Here is a 19,749-nt window from a genome sequence, read left to right on the forward strand (position 1 = left end):
TTCTCCTTTACAGCCAGTTGCATTTCCGTCCCTGAATCCCTTGGTGTCCCTTGGGACACACTCAAAAGGCTGATAACTTCCCCTTTCTGCTTAAGCTAATTTGAATTGAGTCACCTGCAATCAATAGAGAACTAACATGGTCAAAAAGGTACCCTCTTGGGGCCAGCACAGTGGCATAGTGGTTAAGTTCAGCGCATTCTGCTTTCGCGGCCAAGGTTTGCGGGTTCAGATCCCAGGCGCGGACCTACATCACTCATCAGCCATGCTGTGGCGGCGACCGACATACAAAATAGAAGAAGACTGGCACAGATGTTAGCTCAGGGCCAATCTTCCTCAAGCAAAAAAAGAATAAGATTGGCAACAGATTTTTAGCTCAGGGCCAATCTTCCTCAGCCAAAAAAAAACAACTACACTAAATTAATTAAAAAATATGTAAATAAATAAAAGGTATCCTCTCTAAAACTAAAGAACAGGGCCAGCCCTGGTGGCCTCGTGGTTAAGTTCGGCGCACTCCACTTCCATGGCCCAGGTTCGGTTCCTGGGCACAGACCTACACCACTTGTCTGTCACTAGCCAAGCTGTGACAGCAGCTCATGTACAAAAAAAAAAGAGAAAGACTGGCAGCGGAGGTTAGCTCAGGGTGAATTTTCCTCAGCAAAAAATAAATGAATAAAAAATAAATAAATAAAGCTGAAGAGCATTATTGAAGGACTAATAACCTCATGTAAAAAATAAACTTTTCAGCAACAATAAAGCAAAGTAAAATACTAAAACTAAGGCAACTAGGGAGCAACAGTACTCTCAAGTGCCTCACAACATACTATATCATTTAAACTCGTCACTCAAAGTAACTACAATACAGCAGATCAAAGAGTTCCAAAGGCTGTACTTATAACTAGATTTTTCCAGGGGAAAAAAAAAAAAAACAGAAAATGACGCTTTAAATACATGATTTTATTGTATGTAGGTACCCACAATAAGAGTAATGATTCTTTAAAGCCAGAATTGAAACTGAAAATAATTTATGCTAATCTACCCTTTTTTTTGGTGCAGAAAACTAAAAGCCATCCAGGAAAAGTGGGCTGCCTGAGTTACCCAGCCATCAGTGGTAAAAGGGGAGTGAAACCAGTCTTTTGAGTCAAAGTTCAGCGGTCTTGCTACAACGCAACAATGCAGCAAAGACGATCATGATTCAGGCTCTGGCTCCTTGTTCAACAGACCAAACAATCCTAACACTGACCTGACTCTCTCTTCTGGGCTGGCATGAACCTGCGTAGAAACAACAGGAGATGCAGGCACTATCTTCCTGAGGCAGATGTGGAGAAGAATTATACCTGTGATGAAAGAAAAAAAAAGGAAAACCCAGTTTATTTTCAGAATATGTTTTAGCATCATGAGTCATTCATTTTCCAGATTCTTTATCTCCTCATTTGTTGCTAAGGGCTTAATAGTGGAACACATGACAACGCTTTAAGATAGATAAAATTTGCGACTCAAAATCCATGAAGAATACAGAGTCATTTAAAGCTGGTCTCTACAGACCACCTGGGTCAGCGTCTCCATTTTACTGGTGAGGAAAATGAGACCTGGAAAAGTTGTGCAAAGAATCAGTGACAACACAGCTCTTTAGTGGCAGAGCCAGGTTCAGAACCTGATTCTTCCCAGTTCCACTCCAGTATCCATTTGTACAGCAAACACGATGTCTCTTTTTGGAGAACCAAATTAGAGTAAAAAAGAAAAAAAAAATCATGGTATTTCTCTAGGTGTAGTTGTCAAGCATCTAAAGACAAATGTCGTATCTTGCTGAATTGATTTGTTCTAAAATAAAATCAGAAAACACTGATTCCTCACTCAATGGTTTTAATCCAATCTCAAATTACTCATATATATATATTGTGTGTGTGTGTGTGTGTGTGTGTGTGAGGAAAATCAGCCCTGAGCTAACATCCGATGCCCATCCTCCTCTTTTTCCTGAGGAAGACTGGCCCTGGGCTAACATCCGTGCCCATCTTCCTCTACTTTATATGGGACACCGCCACGCATGGCTTGACCAGCAGTGTGTCGGTGCACACCCGGGACCCGGGCCTGCGAACCCCGGGCCGCTGCAGCAGAGTGTGCAAACTTAACTTAACTGCTGCACCACCAGGCCGGCCCCGAATCTCAAGTTATTTAGCATGTCTTATATAGGGTATTTAAATGTTTCTTTCATTTACCATTCCTTATTTCCATATGACAACACTGGTATATGAATCATGAGATCTAGGTTCTGGTCTTTCTTAACTCTGCTCTCAATAAGTTCTATGATCTTAGTCAATTACTTCTTTGATCCTAAAGCTCTTTTATTCAAAAATGAGGAGCTTCGAATAATTCCCATGGGCCTTCTAACTCTAAAACGTTATGCCTAAGAATAGCTTCATCTTTAGCAACATTCTGCTTTTCTGATCAACTATGTTTCTGTCACAGTTATCATATTATTTGATCATATTATTACAATGGTTCAAACATAATCAATAATATTGTCCTCAAATATACAGTTAATTATCATTCAAAAACCTATGAAACAATAACCTAGTTTTGCTGTCTATCTCACTTCTTATAAGTACCCCAGTAGAAGTGGAAGGAAAAGTATTTTTAAAAATCCACTTCTTAGGTGGTTTCTTTTTTTTTTTTTATTTTTTTTTAAAGATTTTATTTATTCAGTTTTTTCCCCCCAAAGCCCCAGTAGATAGTTGTATGTCATAGGTTCACATCCTTCTAGTTGCTGTACGTGGGACTCGGCCTCGCGTTGGACGGAGAAGTGGTGCCTCGGGGCGCTCCCGGGATCCGAACCCCGGCCGCCAGCATCAGAGCGCGCACACTTAACCGCCAAGCCACGGAGCCGGCCCTCTTAGGTGGTTTCTAAAAAAATCTTGAATTATTTTCCTAAACCATTCATTCAGTTATTCATCCAACAAGTTGTTACTGAGTGACTTACTTGTCAAATGGCAGACACAGGCTTACTCAGATAGAAGACTTTACAACAAGAGGCCTCTAGTGAAATACGCAGTGATGTTAGGAATTCAAGTGGCAGTGAGGGAGTAGGCAGAAGTGAGGACATGTCTCCCAAATTGTGACTTCAGAATACGCCTTCGCTGTTTTTAAATATATTAACTGTTTCATACAACAACTATTTGTAACATAAACTCAAAGCAAAATAAAAGACTGAACATCCAGGTGCCTGCCACCCAACTCAAGAACCGAAATATAAGTTAGTGGTAATGTCCCACTGATTTGCTGCTCCCTATCCCATGCCGCCTCTCTCATCCCTCTGTCCCCTGTAACTGCTATCCTATATTTTGTGTTTATCATTCGTTTGCTTTTTTTTTGTGAGGAAGACCAGCCCTGAGCTAACATCTATTGCCAATCCTCCTCCCTTTTTTCCCCCCTTTTTCTCCCCAAAGCCCCAGTAGACAGTTGTATGTCATAGTTGCACATCCTCTAGTTGCTGTATGTGGGACGCGGCCTCAGCATGGACGGAGAAGCAGCGCGTCGGTGGGAGCCCGGGATCCGAACCCGGGCCGCCGGCAGTGGAGCACGCTCACTTAACCACCAAGCCACGGGGCCGGCCCTAATTGTGATCTTAATTTGCATTTTCCTGTTGATTAATGATACTGAGCATTTCTTCAGGTTTATTGGCTAACTCATGTTTCCTTTTTTATGAAATGCCTATTCATATGTTTTGCCCACTTCCTCCTCAGTTGTTTATCATTTACTTACTGTTTTATAGAAATTTTACATGTATTTTTTTTTTTTTTAAAGATTTTATTTATTTTATTTTTTCCCCCCAAAGCCCCAGTAGATAGTTGTATGTCATAGCTGCACATCCTTCTAGTTGCTGTATGTGGGACTCGGCCTCAGGATGGACGGAGAAGTGGTGCCTCGATGTGCACCCGGGATCCGAACCCAGGCCACCAGCATTGCAGCGCGCGCACTTAACCACCAAGCCACAGGGCCGGCCCTACATGTATTTTTGATGGTGATGATTTAGTTTTACCCGTTTTGAATTGCCAGGTACAGGTAAATGTTAAGATAAAGAAGCAGAAGCAGAAACAGCAGGAGGCCAGACAGAACTGCAAACAGCAAGCCAGAGTATCAACGTTTTTCTCAATCCATTTTTGTATTTTAATACAATCTACAGATGTCTTCAAGTATCAGAAATCTAAGATAGTATATAATTGATCCTGTTTTATAATCTTTTATTTTAATATAAATTCAGCCAAGGGTAAAGGCTTTGATATGATTTCAGTGCATTCTAATTGCAAAATGCAATATTTCAATTTCAGGTATCAGTTTTACAAAAATCACAATTTAGACAGAGTCCTCATTTTGACCCTGACATTTTACATGTTTTTTATTCCATGCTTTGGTTGCCTCCAATTTAGAGTAAGTCAGTTATATCGTCAATGGGATGAATCTGAATGTATATGCACATAGGTATGAAAACTGAATTTCAAAACTAAATTATATAAATTAGAACATTACAGAGACCTGTATTCCAGACTTGGCTGGACAATTAGCTGTACCTCCTTGGCCTAACTATGTCTTTAAGTTGGTTTTCTTACACCTAACATGAAAATTGTGCTGGGTAAATTTTTAGGGCCTTTGAATCATACTCTTTGGCTCAAAGACCAATGAGAAACAAAAAATTTTCCACATAGTTCCAAAAGAGTTTTAGGAACCTCTTCCCAAATGTTATACAAACTAGACAGACTAAAAAGGAACAAAAAAGTAAACGTCTGAAAAAACATTTAACAAGCAGGGCTGTAGCCCTCCCATGGCTTCTCAGGCCTCCTGGAAGATCACCTGATGAACAGCATCATGCAGGAACAAAATCAAAAGCCACATAAAATCTGAATCACTGTACGTGCTGGCCTTGATTCCTGTGTAAGCACTCAGAAGTTCCAGAACCACACCTGCCCACTTACCTGAGTCTGTACCTTCTCCTGTGCTTGAACTTTCCAGGACCCCTGTACTTTGCTACTAGATGTTGTGCTCCTACTATTCAAGGACATGCTCTAGTAAGTCCCACTTCTCTCTCCTACATCAATTTCCTAATTTCTTCCTTCTGATAAAGCAAAACTATTAGTGTATATATACCATATTTCCAATCATTAGAAAGCAAACAACAACAACAACAAATCTTTTGACCCCACACACGCTTCCAGGCTATGGCCAATTTCTTTGATTCCTTTTTCAGCAAAAGAGTTGCCTGTACTCTGTCTTCAGGTATTCTTCGATCCAACTTGAACATACTCCAATTAGACTTTTGCTCCCCACCACTCTACCGAAGCTTGAAGCTTACCACTGACCTACATACTGTGAAACCGAAAGGCTAGTCAGTTTTCATCTTTCTTGACCTATCTCCAGTATCTGACATGAATCGTCAACCCTGACAGACTTTCTTTACCTGGCTTCCAGAGCAAAGACTCTCCTGGCTTCATCCTATCTCATGGCCACTCCTGCTCAGCCTCCTTTGCTTGTTTCTGCTCTTCTCACTGATCACCTAAGTTCAAGTCCTCATCCTCTCTCTAACCCATCAGCAAACACTACTGGCTCCATCTATAAAATACATCCAGAATCTGACCACTTCTCATCACTTACATAGAGACTTTGACCAGAATAGTAACTATTATCTCTCACTTGAATTTTTTCCACAGTTTAGTAACTGGCCTCCCAACTTCTACCCTTGACCTATTTCAGTCCTTTCTCATCAAAGCAGCCAGAGTGATCCTGATAATCTCACATAAGTCATATAATTTAACATTTGTGCCCAAAATCTCCCAATGCTTCACATCTCAGAGTAAATGCCAAAATCTTTAAAATAGCATAAAAGAACCTATGTGTTTGGCCCCTATTCCTCTGCCCTCCTTGCTATTCCTCATACAGGCTAGGCATATCCCTAGGCATATTCCTGCCTCCAAGCCTTTACACTTGCTGTCTTCTCTGCCTAGATGTCTTCCCAAGAGACGATTCTCTCCGCATGCCTCACCCTTGCTATCTTCAGATCTTTGCTCAAATGTTTCCTGGATTAAGTCTTTCCTATCCACTCTATTTAAAACTGTAACAATTCTGCTCCCAGCATCCCTAATCCACTTCTTTGATTTATTTTTCTCCAATGTTACTAACATTCATTTATTTCACTTCTATTCCTGTTTGTCTATGTCCTCCCACAAAAACATAAAATCCATGAGGACAAGAGCTTTGTTTTGTTTGGTGCTACATCTTCAATGTCTAGAAAGCGGTATGGCACATAGTAGGCATTCAATAAACATTTTTTTGAATGAACAAATGAATAATTACTCTCTTAGGGCTAAAATGACAATCTGAGTTTACAAAACAAGATAATCTAAATAATTAGGGGCAACAGCTAGATTCTTGATGTAAAATAATCATTCTAATATTTCTTCAACTGATAAGTGATAACAATAATGCCAAAGACTTCAGTAGACGTTGTAGCTAATACTTCCATAAACTTGAAGTAATCACTAGAGTAAATAGTTCCCCCCAAAATTAGGTTTTAGACCCTAGCTGTCCACAGGATGACTCATTTACTTTCCACTAACTGCTGTCAAATTCAGCAATGGTTGGTTCGCAGAGCCACAACACCAACACAGGAAAATATTATAAAAATGTTCATTCCAAACTGGTTCCAGACAAAGAACCAAGCTCTTTATAAATACGGAGAGGCTAAAAATAAAGGCAGATATTTTTAAAAGTTAAATATTTTGTTTGGAAATAATTTCAAACTTACAGAAAAGTTGCAAATACAAAATTACTCTTATACCCAAAGTCACCAATTGTTAATGTTACCCCTTTTGTTTTATCATTTGTGCTCATGTGCTCTCTTGCACTTTCTTTCCATTCACACAGACACACACTCACAAGTTTTTTTCTAAACCAACTGAGGATAAATTATACACTTCATGGCCCTTTGCTCCTTTGCTTCAATATGCATTTCCTAAGAATAGAGAAATTCTCTTAAATAACCACAGTACATTTATCCTTAGTAATTTGAACATTGTTACAATATTTAATTTACTCTATCATCCATATTCCAATTTTTTTCAATTGATCCAATAATATCCTTTATAGTATTTTTTCCCCATCCAGTACAGGATCCAGTCTAGGGTCAGGTATTACAGTTAGTGGTATCTCTCTTAAACCTCCTTTAATTTGGAACACTTCCTTTCCTTGTCTTTAGGACATGGGCTTTTTTGAAGAACACAGTCCCTTCCCCGTTTTATTAAGTAGAACGTTCCTCATTTTGGGTTTGTCTGATGTTTCTTCATGATTACATTCAGGTTATATAGTCTTGGCCAGCATACCAGAGCATCACACGGTATCCACCTGCCCCATGTTGTTGTTGGATTTCACCAACATAACCTCTGTTTTATACCTTGCAAATAATATGCAGTCTATGGAGAGACACCTTGAGACCACACAAATATCCAGCTCCTCATCAATATTTCCCCTCGATTTTGTTATGATTCTTACACTGTCTAATCTTTACTATGACGGCTGCAAAATGATGATTTTCCAACTCCAGAACTCAGAATTCTACCATATGCCCAAGACTTCCCTTCTCAATTTGTTTATTTATCAGTTTATTATCATTACGGACAATGAGTTTCTATTTTTAATGGTTCCTAATTCATTATTATACTTATTCGATGATCAAATATACCAGATTTGGCCAGTAGAAACCACAACAGGCTTCTTGTGATATACTCCCATTTTTTAAAAAGCATTTTCTTTTTTTTCTAGCATAAAAAAAAATATGATACAGGTTCACTTCATATGTACCCTGCCCACACCTAGAATCAGCCATTTCTCTGAGGAACTCTGGTTCCTTTGTGTTGGGAGTAGTATTAGAGACGAAGATTTGGGAGTTAGGTGTGTTCACTGCTCTCTGCTTCTCAGCCTTTTTGTTGGACAGAGCTATTAGGAAATATATGCACACATATACACATAAATACAATGAAACATAACTCAACCTGATAAATGGCATCTTTAAAATAAATACAGCTAACATCATAGTTAATGGCAAAAGACTGAATGCTTCCTGTCTAATTATACTAGAAGTCCTAGTCAGTACAATAAGGTATGAAAAAGAAATAAAAGATATACATTACAATGGAAGAAATAAAACTGTCTTTATTCCAAGGACCTGATTGACTACAGAAAAAACCCTAAAGAACATATAAAAAAACCTCCTAGATTTAATAAGGTAATTTAGCAAGGTTATAATCTACAAAGTTCAATACATAAAAATCAATCATGTTTCTCCATATCAAAAATGAAACAAATGGATTATATAAAGTGCCATTTATAATAGCACCCAAAAAACATGAAATGCTTAGGGATAAATCTAACAAAATTTTGTGCAAGATTTGTATTCTGACAACTGCAAAACACAGATGAGATAAAATGAAAGATAAGTTGAGTAAACGCAGAGATACACTGTCTTCACACATTAAGAGATTTACCACTGTTAAGACCTCACTTCTCTCCAAATTAATCTGCAGATTCAATGCAATCTCAATCAAAATTCTAGGGGTTTTTTTGGAAACTGACAGGATGATTCTAAAATTTACATGTAAAAGCCAAAACAATTTCAAAAAGGAACAAAGTTGGAAGGCTCATATTATCTGATTTCCAGACTTACTACTACGCTACAGTAATCAAGACAGTGCGCTATCAGTGAAACAACAGAAACCAGTATCAACAGAAAAGAACAGAGATTCGAGAAATAGATGCACATATATATAGTCGATTGATTTTTGACAAAGATGTCAAGCAATTCAATGGAGAAAGGAAAAAGTTTTCACCAAATCGTGATACAACGACTGGATATCACATACAAACAAAACAAAACAAAAATTTCAACCAACCCATACATCACATCACATACAAAATTTAACTCAAAATAGATCATAGACTTAAATGTAAAACCTAAGACTATAAAACTTCTGGAAGAAAATTTAGTGCAAAATCATTGTGACTTTGGGTTAGGCAAAGAATTCTGTGATAGGACATACAGCACAAACCCTACAAGAAAAAACTGACGAACAAGACTTCATCACAATTAACTTCTACTCTTCAAAAGATACTGTTTCAAAAATCAAAAGAAGCCACAAACTAAGAGAAAGTATTTGTAAAACACACACCAGACAAAAGATTGGTATACTCAAAACATATAGAGAACTCTTATACAGTCATCCATAGCTTAATGACATGGGTAAGTTCTGAGAAACGCGTTGTTAGGTGATTTCGTAGTTGTACCAACATCATAGAGTGTACTTACACAAACCCAGATGGTATAGCTTACTATACACCTAGGCTACACGGTATATAGCCTATTGCTCCTACAAACCTGTACAGCATGTTATTGTACTGAATACCGTAGGCAACTGTAACACAATGGTAAGTATTTATGTATCTAAACAGAGACAAGGTACAGTAAAAATAAAGTATAAAAGATAAAAAATGGTACACCTGTATAGAGCACTTAGCATGAATGGAGCTTGCAGGACTGGACGTTGCTCCGGGTGAGTCAGTGAGTGAGTGGTGAGTGAATGAGAAGGCCTAGGACATTACTGTGCACTACTGTAGACTTTATCAACCCTGTATACTTAGGCTACACTAAATTTATTAAAAAATATTTTTCTTTCAATAATAAATTAAACTGAGCTTAATGTACCTTTTTCACTTTACAAACTTTTTAATTTTTTATAACTTTTTGATTCTTCCACCTCCACATCTTGTCCCCCTGGAAGGTCTTCAGGGGAATAACATGCTTGGAACCGTCATCTCCTATGATAACGAGGCCTTCTTCTGGAATACCTCCTGAAGGACCTGCCTGCGGCTCTTCTTGAGGAAGCATCACTCTTTTCAGGAATATGTCCATGGTGGGTTGCTTGGTTTATTTCTTTTTTTCATCACAGATTTGCTTGTAAGCAGATAATGCACCATGAACATTCTTCTCTATTAATGAAAACCTTTCAGTGTTGGGGGTCTACGTTTTAAAATTTTAAGGAGCTTGCTGAGGTCTGCAAAAGCTTCTGCTAAATCCTTCACTGTGAATTTTCTTGGGGGTTCTTCTTTTTCTTCTCCTTAAGTTTCCTTTTCTCTTGCCTCTTCTTCAGCTATGCATTCCTGTTTCAGTTCCAAGAGCTCATTAGTCAATTCTTCAGGAACCAACTCTAGTCATTCTCATCCACACCCAGGTTAAAGTTGTTTGCCATCTCAACCACAGCCTTATTGATTTTTGAAACCTCCTCATCCTTGGTAAATCCTCTGAAGTCATGGATGAGCCTCTTGAGTGTCTTCTTCCAGATGCCATGCATACAGTCCTTGATGACACCACCCCAAGCCCAAGCAAGGTTCTCAATGCAGTCACAGATGTTGTAATCCTCCCAGAATTGCATCAATGTCTTCCTCACTTACAGCAACAGGCTGGGCAAAGATCCTCCTTAGGTAGTAGGCCTTAAAAGCTGCTATAACTCTTTGATCCATTGGTTGGACCAAAAAGGTGGTGTTTGGAGGGAGAAACACTGGTCTGATATTGGGATGAAGATCACCAATAAAAGGAGGATGTCCGGTAGCATTATGAACAATGAGCAAAATCTTGACAGGTATGTTATTCTCCAAACAGAACTTCTCCATTTCGCTGGCATAGCAATTCAGGAGGGCCTCTTAGAAGAGGACCCGGGGCGTCCACGACTTCTTATTGCTCCTGTAGTGTGTACACTGGCAGTGTGTGTTTACTGATATGCTTAAAGGCCCTGGGGTTCTCACTGTGCCAGATCACAAAGGGTTCAATTTGTAGACTGCAACACTGCCCCCAAGCAAGACTGTTATCCTGTCCTTAAGAGCCTTGAAATCTGCCATTGACTTGACCTTCTTATGGATGGAAGTCCTTTCAGGTATCCGTTTCCAGAATACGGAGGTTTCAATATTGAGTATTTGCTCTGGCAAGTCATTTTCCTCTACAATCAGCTTATCTAGAGTTTCCAAAAATTCTTCAGCTGCCTTCACATCAGCACTCACAGAGTCATCACTCCCTTTCACATTATGTAATGAATAATGATTCCTGAATCCTCTAACCACCCAAAGCTAGCAGTCAATTCAACATCTAGTCAGGTCCAGCCTTTTCTTTCGACATTGCAAACAAATTTTTTGCTTTGGCTGTGACTGTCATGGTGCTGCGTGGGACACTCTTCTGCATCTGGTCTTCAATCCAGGTCATTAGAAGTTTCTCCACGTCTGATAGAGGCCTTCTTCGAATTTTTGTTAGTCTCGTTGCCTTCAAGGAAGCAGATTCCTTAACAGCTTCTTGTTAAGGAATCACTTTGTTCTTGTTCTTCAAGATCGTAGCAACGGTAGAATGGGACAGGCCCGAGTGGTAAGCAATAACCATCACACATTTTCCACCTTCGTAGTCATTAACCACTTTTAATTTCATTTCCAGCTCAATTGCTCGACATGGCCTCTTACCGGCAACATTAGCAGTAGGTTTTGTACACTTAGGGGCCATGATGAACAAAACAACACAAGATTAAATCAAAAACAAGAGGAAATGATACAATCAAGAGACGCAGTAAACACAAGATACAAGAGGCTGCTACCGGCATAACATGGCATACCATTCTATAGTGAACTTTTTTTTTATAAGTAGCAAGACCACACTCTAAAATAATGATAAAAAGTATAATGTAGGAAATAAACCAGTAACATACGCACTTATTATCAAGTATTATGTACTATACATAACTGAATGTGCTGTACTTTTATATGACTGGCAGCGCAGTAGGTTTATTTACACCAGCATTACCCCAAACATATGAGTAACACATTGTGCTACATCTTTATGATGGCTATGAAGTCACTAGGTGATAGGAATTTTTCAGCTCCATTGTAATCTTATGAGACCACCGTCATATATTTGGTCCATTGTAGACCAAAATGTTGTTACACGGTGCATGACTGTATCTCAATAGCAAAAAAATGAGCGACCTAATTTTAAAAAGAGCAAATGATGTCAACACTTTAATTAAAAAAAACATAGCAAACAAGCATATGAAAGGATGCTCAATATCGTTAATTATTCATAAAAAGCAAATTAAAACCATTTTGAATAACACTGAACATTAGCCTTTTTGTGGACACATGCTTTCACTTCTCTTGGGTATATATACTTAGGAATGGAACTCATAATTCATAAGGAATATGCTTAACTTTATAAAAAACTAATCAACTGTTTGCTAAAGTGGCTATACCATCACCGGCAATGAGAAAACTAGTTGCTCTCACATCCTCATCAAATTTAACATTGTCAGACTTTATTCTTAGCCACTCTAGTGGGTATGTAGTAGTATCACTCTATGGTTTTAATTTGCATTTCCCTGATGACTAGTGATATTGAGCATCTTCCTATGTATTTGTATGTTTCTATGCAGTGTTTATTGGCCATTCATACATCCTTGGTGAAATGCCTGTGCAAATCTTTTGTCCATTTTTTGACAGGGTTGTCTCCTTATTATTGAATTGTGAGAATTCTTTAACATGTTCTGGTTCAAATTCTTTGCCAGAAAAATGTTATGCAAATATTTTTCCCAGCCTGTGGCTAGTCTTTTAATTTTTTTAATGATGCTGCATGTTCACTTTGGGAAAATTCATTGAGCTGTACATTTATGATTTGTTCACTTTTCTTTATGTATATTCCAGAAGGAATAGGTTTATTGTAAAAAGAGACAGTGGACTGCTCTTTGGAAGGTGACAAAATCATCACCAACTAGTAAATAGCCTGAACATGATGCACTCTGGCCTGTACACACTAAAAACTGGAAAATATGTCCTTATACTCCTAGTTATAAGCTCTTCATAGCATTGGGTCCCTAAGACGCCCAGACATGAAACCTAAAATTAGCAAAGGAGAATAACATGTTCAAAGCCTCCCTTCTGCAATTCCTTATTGCAATTTGACCTCTGAATTACAGACATTTCAGATTAGTACATATTATACTTTTTGTTAATCACAGAGCAAGTTTCAAATGGTTTATGTTGATGAGAAAAGCAAAGAGATTCAACCTAAGTGTAATTACATGAAAAACTAACTCGTTTCAATAAGCATCTGATTGTCAAATACATAAGCTAAAAATAATAAAAAACCACTACATTTGCTTATGTTGACAGCACAGTTAGCTTCACATGTAAGTGCTGCTTACAGAAAAGATCTGAGTCAAGACAAAAACAAGTTAAAACTTAAAATACAGTCATTGGATGTGGCTTAAAATCTTGCTTCAGTTTTGGGAACTTATAGAATATACTATTACTTCTGTAGTACCCCTTTGCTGTGCCCTGATCAATGGCCTTGAAGGATAAATGATAGGGAGATTTAGGAAGTGGCTATTTGAATGCATCTCTCATAACCAGGCGATAGCCTAAAAAAGTTCCTCTCCCATGAGTATGTTCACCAGAATCCTGCCACTGCCAAAGCAAACAAATCAAAATATAAAGCCTCTTAATAATTGGGTGGATGAGATGACCCAATCATAGATCAAGTCAGACTCCTTCTCCAGCCAACCTGGTCCTCAGTAGGTTCATGCAAACAACTAGGTGGCAGAGGAAGCAGTTACACAAGGCATCAACTGTATAGACTCACTAAGACTGAGTGACTAAGACTCACTGCCATGTCACTACTGTTGAGAACCCCTCTGCCTGAATCCACAGGCACTACCTCTTAGCAAATTACATCAAGCCCCTTGCACTACAGAAATGGTGATGGCTGGTTCTCACTGTTAAGAGACACCAATTCTGAATGTGTCTCTGCTAGCATCCCTTTGCAAGATTAACCGAACGCTTCATATAAACCACATGGACCCTAACCCAGCAATTTACTTCAAATGGCAATGGGTAGATGGCCAAGGCCCCTCAACTCTTATAAAATAGACTCTTATTCAGACACAGCTGTCCCCATAATAGGAAGTAAAGGCTTCTTACAGCTTAATATACCAGTTGTTGTCCAAGCTAAACTTTCTGAAATTGGGGTGCTGTCCTGCAGGATATAAAATAGGCTCTGAACCACTAACCAATATACGATGTCTCCCATCTCCAGAATATACTGGATGTGGGAACCAAACGATGATAGTGGAATGATGTCTTTTTTGCCCTCAAAGTTTCGCTTCTTGTCTCAAGAACTCTGGAATCTGCTGATCCAGAAGTTTCAGTACCTAAGGAAGAAACACTTACACCAGGAGACAAAATAACTGTTACATTCTATTAAAAGCTGAGCTTATTGTGTTCAGTTTGATTTCCTCAGGACCGTAGAAAAGCAAGCAAAAATGGAGACTACAGAATTGGTTGGGGTGACTGTCCCTGACTATCAAGGGGAAGAGAGGTTGCTACTATACCTTTAGGGGCTAGGAAGACCATGAGAAGAACTCGGGAACCCCCTGGAGTATCTTCTGATGGTACTGTGCACAGCCTTAAGGTTAGTGGAAGACCATCACAATTCTACACAGCTGGAACTACCAGGAGCTCAGACCTTTCAAGAATGACGACTGGGTCAGCTTGTTAGGAACAGAACCCCGATAAGCCAAGATACTAGCAGAAGGTAACAGAAACATGAAATCTGAAGTGAATCAGGTTAGGGTTTGTGCACTGATTCAAAACTAAGGATTGTAGCCACCATTTATTTCCTTACTAGTCACTGGTGTACAGTAAGTACCCTCTTTCCCTTTAAATACATTTTATTTTTATTTCCTTTTCCTCTCCCCCAATCATGCAGATGGCAAGTTAGCAGGGATTAAATTTAGGCTGTAAAATAGCAAGAAAGAATCACAGTGGAACCAGGGGCAGCATATCAACCAGAAGCAGGAGCCCTGTGGCACTGCCTCTTGACGTGGTACCTCAGCTTGCATTTCAATTTTCTCCCACTAGAAAAATTCCATCAATAGATAGGATAGCAGGGTTCTCTCTCCCTTTACATAAGTGGTGAGGGGAGTGAGGGGAAAAAAGGGAAGGGAAAAGGGGTGGTTAAACTACCAAAGGGTGAGACATCGTGCATACCTCCTCCGAGGGCTGCCCAGCTGTTGATGTCCCCTTCTTTAGGGATGCTCTCCAGCACAGAGGGTAGACTCCTGGCCTATGACTATACAGCACAACCCTGGGTCCCCTGGCTCTGGGAGACAGATACCTGATCTCAACAGGGGTAATCTAACCCTTTCTTGTTGGAATATAAAAATTGAAAATACAAGGCAGAGAGACTAAATCTTTAGAGTGAAGTCATATTAATGGCAGGCGTCTAGAAAGAAGGTCTAAAAACTCCTGCTGATGAGATCCCTAGACCTCCTCTAGTTCAAGCTCCACTTGTTCAATTCATCATGCAATTTCCAGTATGAGGTCTAAAAATGCCTTTTGTTCCCCCTTAAGCTAGTGAGTATCAGTTGACTGCAACCCCAAAAATGCTAATATGACTTCTTCTAGGAAGTAAAAAAGGTGTGGAAGTTTCTCATTTTAACGTCAAATTATCATAATCATACATTTTCCTTGCTTCCTCTTACCCCACTCAAAAACTAAACTCCTACCATAGTGTACTCTTGCCTTCAGAATTGTGACATTAGAACCCTCATGCCTAGCATGCTTTTTCATATCCTCCTATTTTGCAAGAAAGCACATTTAAGCCAAAGCTTCAGTCTGTTCATTTTAGCAGCAGTTCAGCAGCAGTTCCCTGTTGAGAAGTTCCTACGAGGCATCAGCAGTTCTCTGCATCTCGTGATGCCCTACCACTGCCAATAAAGCAAACTAAATAATCACTGATTAACAAGGGAAATGAATTTTTTCCTTAAAAGATACTTAATAGTATATAAAAGCATGTCAAGCCCCACCTATTTCTGCTCTCCATGGGCCCTGCTTCTCCTGTCACTTAAATCCAAGATCACCAATGTGGACCTGTGACAGGAGATGCTTAAGCAGCTTCAGCCCCAATCTTTGATTCCAGATCAAGTTATCATTAACATTAATTCACCCAGCCTTTATACCCCAGGTTAGAGGACTACTGTTCCCAGCCTGTTCTGATACCCACTCTGTTCTACTCCCACCCCTTCTGTTGTTCGAGCCCCGTTGATTCAGTGATTATAACTAGACTTCTGTTTTGACACTCTTGGAGGCTCCTTGTCTGGTCTCTGCTTTGTCTTTTCCTAGGACTGGGATGACTCTTTTCGATTACCAGTCCCAATCTCAGGGACTGGTATCAGGCCATTTTCTAGAGCCTAGTACCCACAGACAGAATTCCCTGATGGCCACTCATATAAATATAAGTATACATGTGTCCTCATTCATGTATTTATTTTCTCTCACTTTTTCTCCCCCTCTCGCTGTCTCTCCAAGATTCCATGTGCTTCTTCATCTTGAATTTCCATTAATAATAGGTTGTGTGGATTGCTCTCTGGCTGTTCTACCCCTGACACGGCCTACCACAGAGAACCTTGCCTTAACACCTGGAGTTTAGGCGAGATTGGCTCTAACATGCAGCACTATTTCTAAGTGTGGACTCATTCTAGTCTGTCCTGTATAATAGTAACCTCTGTCCTACTCTGAAACTTGGCCATGCTCTGTTATATCACAAATCAACAAAACACTATCCCATCTTGAGATATGGTAAAAGCAAGCAAAACTGTAGAATTTAGAAACAAAGCAAATAAACAGATAAACGAAAGAAAAAATTATTTCTAAATGGTATGAATTGGAAACTTTGTAATACAGTAATATAAATAACATAATATGATTCCTGGACATTTACATGCCAAAATTTTTAAACCACCAGATTATAATTTTTAAAAGCAGAGAAAAAGACAGTGACTACATTACATTTTGTAAATATACTCTATTATAGCATATAGAAATGACCATTTCATTCCCAAGAGTCCTAGCTGTAATTTATTTATTTTATTTTATTTTTTTCCCCAAAGCCCCAGTAGATAATTGTATGTCATAGACACACATCCTTCTAGTTGCTGTCTGTGGGACGCGGCCTCAGCATGGCCGGAGAAGCAGTGCGTCGGTGCACGCCCGGGATCCAAACCCCGGCCGCCAGTAGCGGAGCGCACGCACTTAACCACTAAGCCATGGGGCTGGCCCTGTAATTTCTTGACACAAAAAGATAAGGTATATCAGAGCTATAAAACAGTATATATATCTAGTGATATAAATTAATCTCTTTTGATCAGTGCTGAATTCTCCTTCATGAAATTTAAATTTCTAATTCCATTTAGTACCAAAAAACGGGATTCCCATCACTTTCTCCAAAATCTATCTTTGTGATTCATACTACACCCTCATTAAGGTTGCCCCCTCTCCTGGCTTTCTCTACCTCGATTCTCTACTTAAGATCAAGCCACAAATGGGATCATCATGGGTATGAGGAAAAACTGCAAAGTAGCCCAAGATTCTAGGAAAAAGGTGTGTATTTACCTTGGGCCCCTTAAAAGCCAAGAGAGCTGCAATCAGAACAAGGGCAGTGGATAATAGGGAACTCCAAATACTGTGGTATTAATTAATTAATAATCTGTTCATAAGCTACACTAATTTACTAGCTCTTGCACAGGAGAAATAGTATCTTATCATCTTAATATTTTCAGCACACAAAGCAGACAGTTAAATTCTCACTGAACGAGAAAAACAAATCAATGTTTCAGATGGCTAGTAAAGGACTGTCAAATATACTCAGTTTACACTGTCACTGTAGAACGACAAATGCCAGGGAGGACCGTACTCAAAGAAAACCAAGTGTGATGTGAGTTCTAAGTCCCTTTTCCCAAAAACAACTCCCCATTGATCAATAAACACAATGCATGTTGCATCTCACATCATGCATTAATTTCATTTGCTCTTACCCTCTCACTGGGCAATTATTTTCCTCTATTCTAATTTTATATTACTATAGCCCTTTCATCAACTTAACACTATGTTTAACATTTATCTTTTAAAAATCCATTTTATTGGTTGTTTATTTTGGTAGGACTTCTCTATTTCAGGCATCTGGGAATGAGTTACTGACCAATTTATCTTCGAAATTGCTGTTTATAGAGATGTTATAGTGAGTTATGAAGAAAACAGATAATCGGATGAGAAAGTAATAATTAAATTTAGTTTTAACTATAATCCCAATAAGCAACAGCATTCTTTACTAAAGAAGTGACTTTGCCACCTTTAAAAAATTTTTTGTAAAAATAGGACTTTATTGATCTCTTAATGAAAACATCATAAAATGCAGAAGTCTAACGCAAAACCTGTGCATAGTACTTAACCTCTGCTACTTAGAAGGATGAGACAAAAATGTTAAAAAATACCGAGATCATTGTAGCCAACATGCTATGTAAGAGCATTTCTAAACTTGAACAAAACTGAAGAAAGCACAAGCAGGTGTGATTAATATCTATAAGCATGCTTGATGTTACATAACAACACCAAAATAACAATTAGGTACAGGAATGCAACCAATCTTCTTCCATTAAAATAGCCCTTGCTGAACAGATCTTCACTGGACTGGAATGATGCTTTGTCAGATGACATTAGGATATGCAAAGCAACTAATAAACCCTGTGCTAAAGTGGATGTCAACAAGCAGAGTAGAAAGAAAAAAGGCTAGAATATGAGGATCTTTTTAAAGATCTTTCAACACTGGCAGCTAATAGCCAAAAAGTGGCTGATTTTTGATGAAAAGTATAAGGCTGAGAAAATTCAAAGTGCATGCAAATCCATAAAGAGAAAAAAAGAATAAGCTTTCTAAGAAGGATACAATACTCTTCTCCAAGCTATGAATAGAGATCACTAGTATTGTCATCTCAGAAAGGCTATTCAGCACATCTGCCTCCTGCCTGCCCCAGCCACATAAGAGCATGTGGGTGCTAATGGTGGCCTTAATGCCTTTTCAGCAGCTGCCATGTCTCGTCGGGTTTCCCCATACCCTCCTGAAAGTATAAACACCTATGCTAACCCATGCAGTGGTTATGCAACCTAACACAAGCTGGGAATCACTGAACTTATTTACTCTGGTGACTCAGATTTAAATCTAGGTCTCTGTGGAAAAGGAGGTGGAGAACACAAACCCATGTTATGACGCCATTTTTCACTAATATTTATTGGATAACTAAAGCAAAGTCAGGATTTTCTGCTCTTTATATAGGTTTGAAGAAGAAACTAGCTTTCAGAAAGGCTTCAAGTTTGACTAGGCACAGGTGAGCATCTGCTGGACTGAATGACTCGAGGCAGAACAATGCCCCTTTACAGAGAGTTCTCTTTCCTCTCCCACTCCCCCATCATGTTGCCGTTCACCCACATCGTTCTTTCCCTTCTTCCTCCAGCCTCTTCTTTAAGCCCCCACCAATAGCTACCTCTTAGCAACGCTGACCTTCACAATGTCAAGATAATTCTTCCAATGCTACTTCACTCAGACATAACAGAAATACTTGAAACATTGGAACTTCAGAAATAATAAAACAGCAAAGAGATAACTTTATTTCTGGACTTAGTAAATAAAATGAAATAAATAAAGCACATCTGTCATTAATCCAACAGATCAAATTATCTTTAAAAAGAATGCTAGGGAAGTCATATTTAGTACAATTTTCATGGTGACCTAGTTCCAAAATGCTTCAGAAGCAAAAGTAAGCTTTTCATGTTAAAAATGTTTTTTTCTAAGTGTTTTAC

At 38.8% G+C, this 19,749-nt stretch overlaps 1 protein-coding gene across 11 annotated transcripts in view; it reads right to left on the minus strand.

Moving 5' to 3' along the window:
* The window catches only part of WDFY3 (WD repeat and FYVE domain containing 3), a 256,639-nt gene that overhangs the window by 226,327 nt on the left and 10,563 nt on the right, over positions 1–19,749 (minus strand). For 10 of the 11 annotated variants that reach the window (XM_087434532.1, XM_087434530.1, XM_087434533.1 and 7 more), the window contains exon 2: positions 1,241–1,334. The exons of the other annotated variant lie outside the window; for it this stretch is intronic. The gene's annotated coding sequence lies outside the window, so the exon portion shown is untranslated. The remainder of the gene's footprint in view (positions 1–1,240; positions 1,335–19,749) is intronic. 11 annotated transcript variants of the gene reach the window in all.

Source organism: Ceratotherium simum, chromosome 8, assembly GCF_057802395.1.
Source record: "Ceratotherium simum simum isolate JZ-2026a chromosome 8, ASM5780239v1, whole genome shotgun sequence".
Classification (NCBI taxonomy): Eukaryota; Metazoa; Chordata; class Mammalia; order Perissodactyla; family Rhinocerotidae; genus Ceratotherium; species Ceratotherium simum.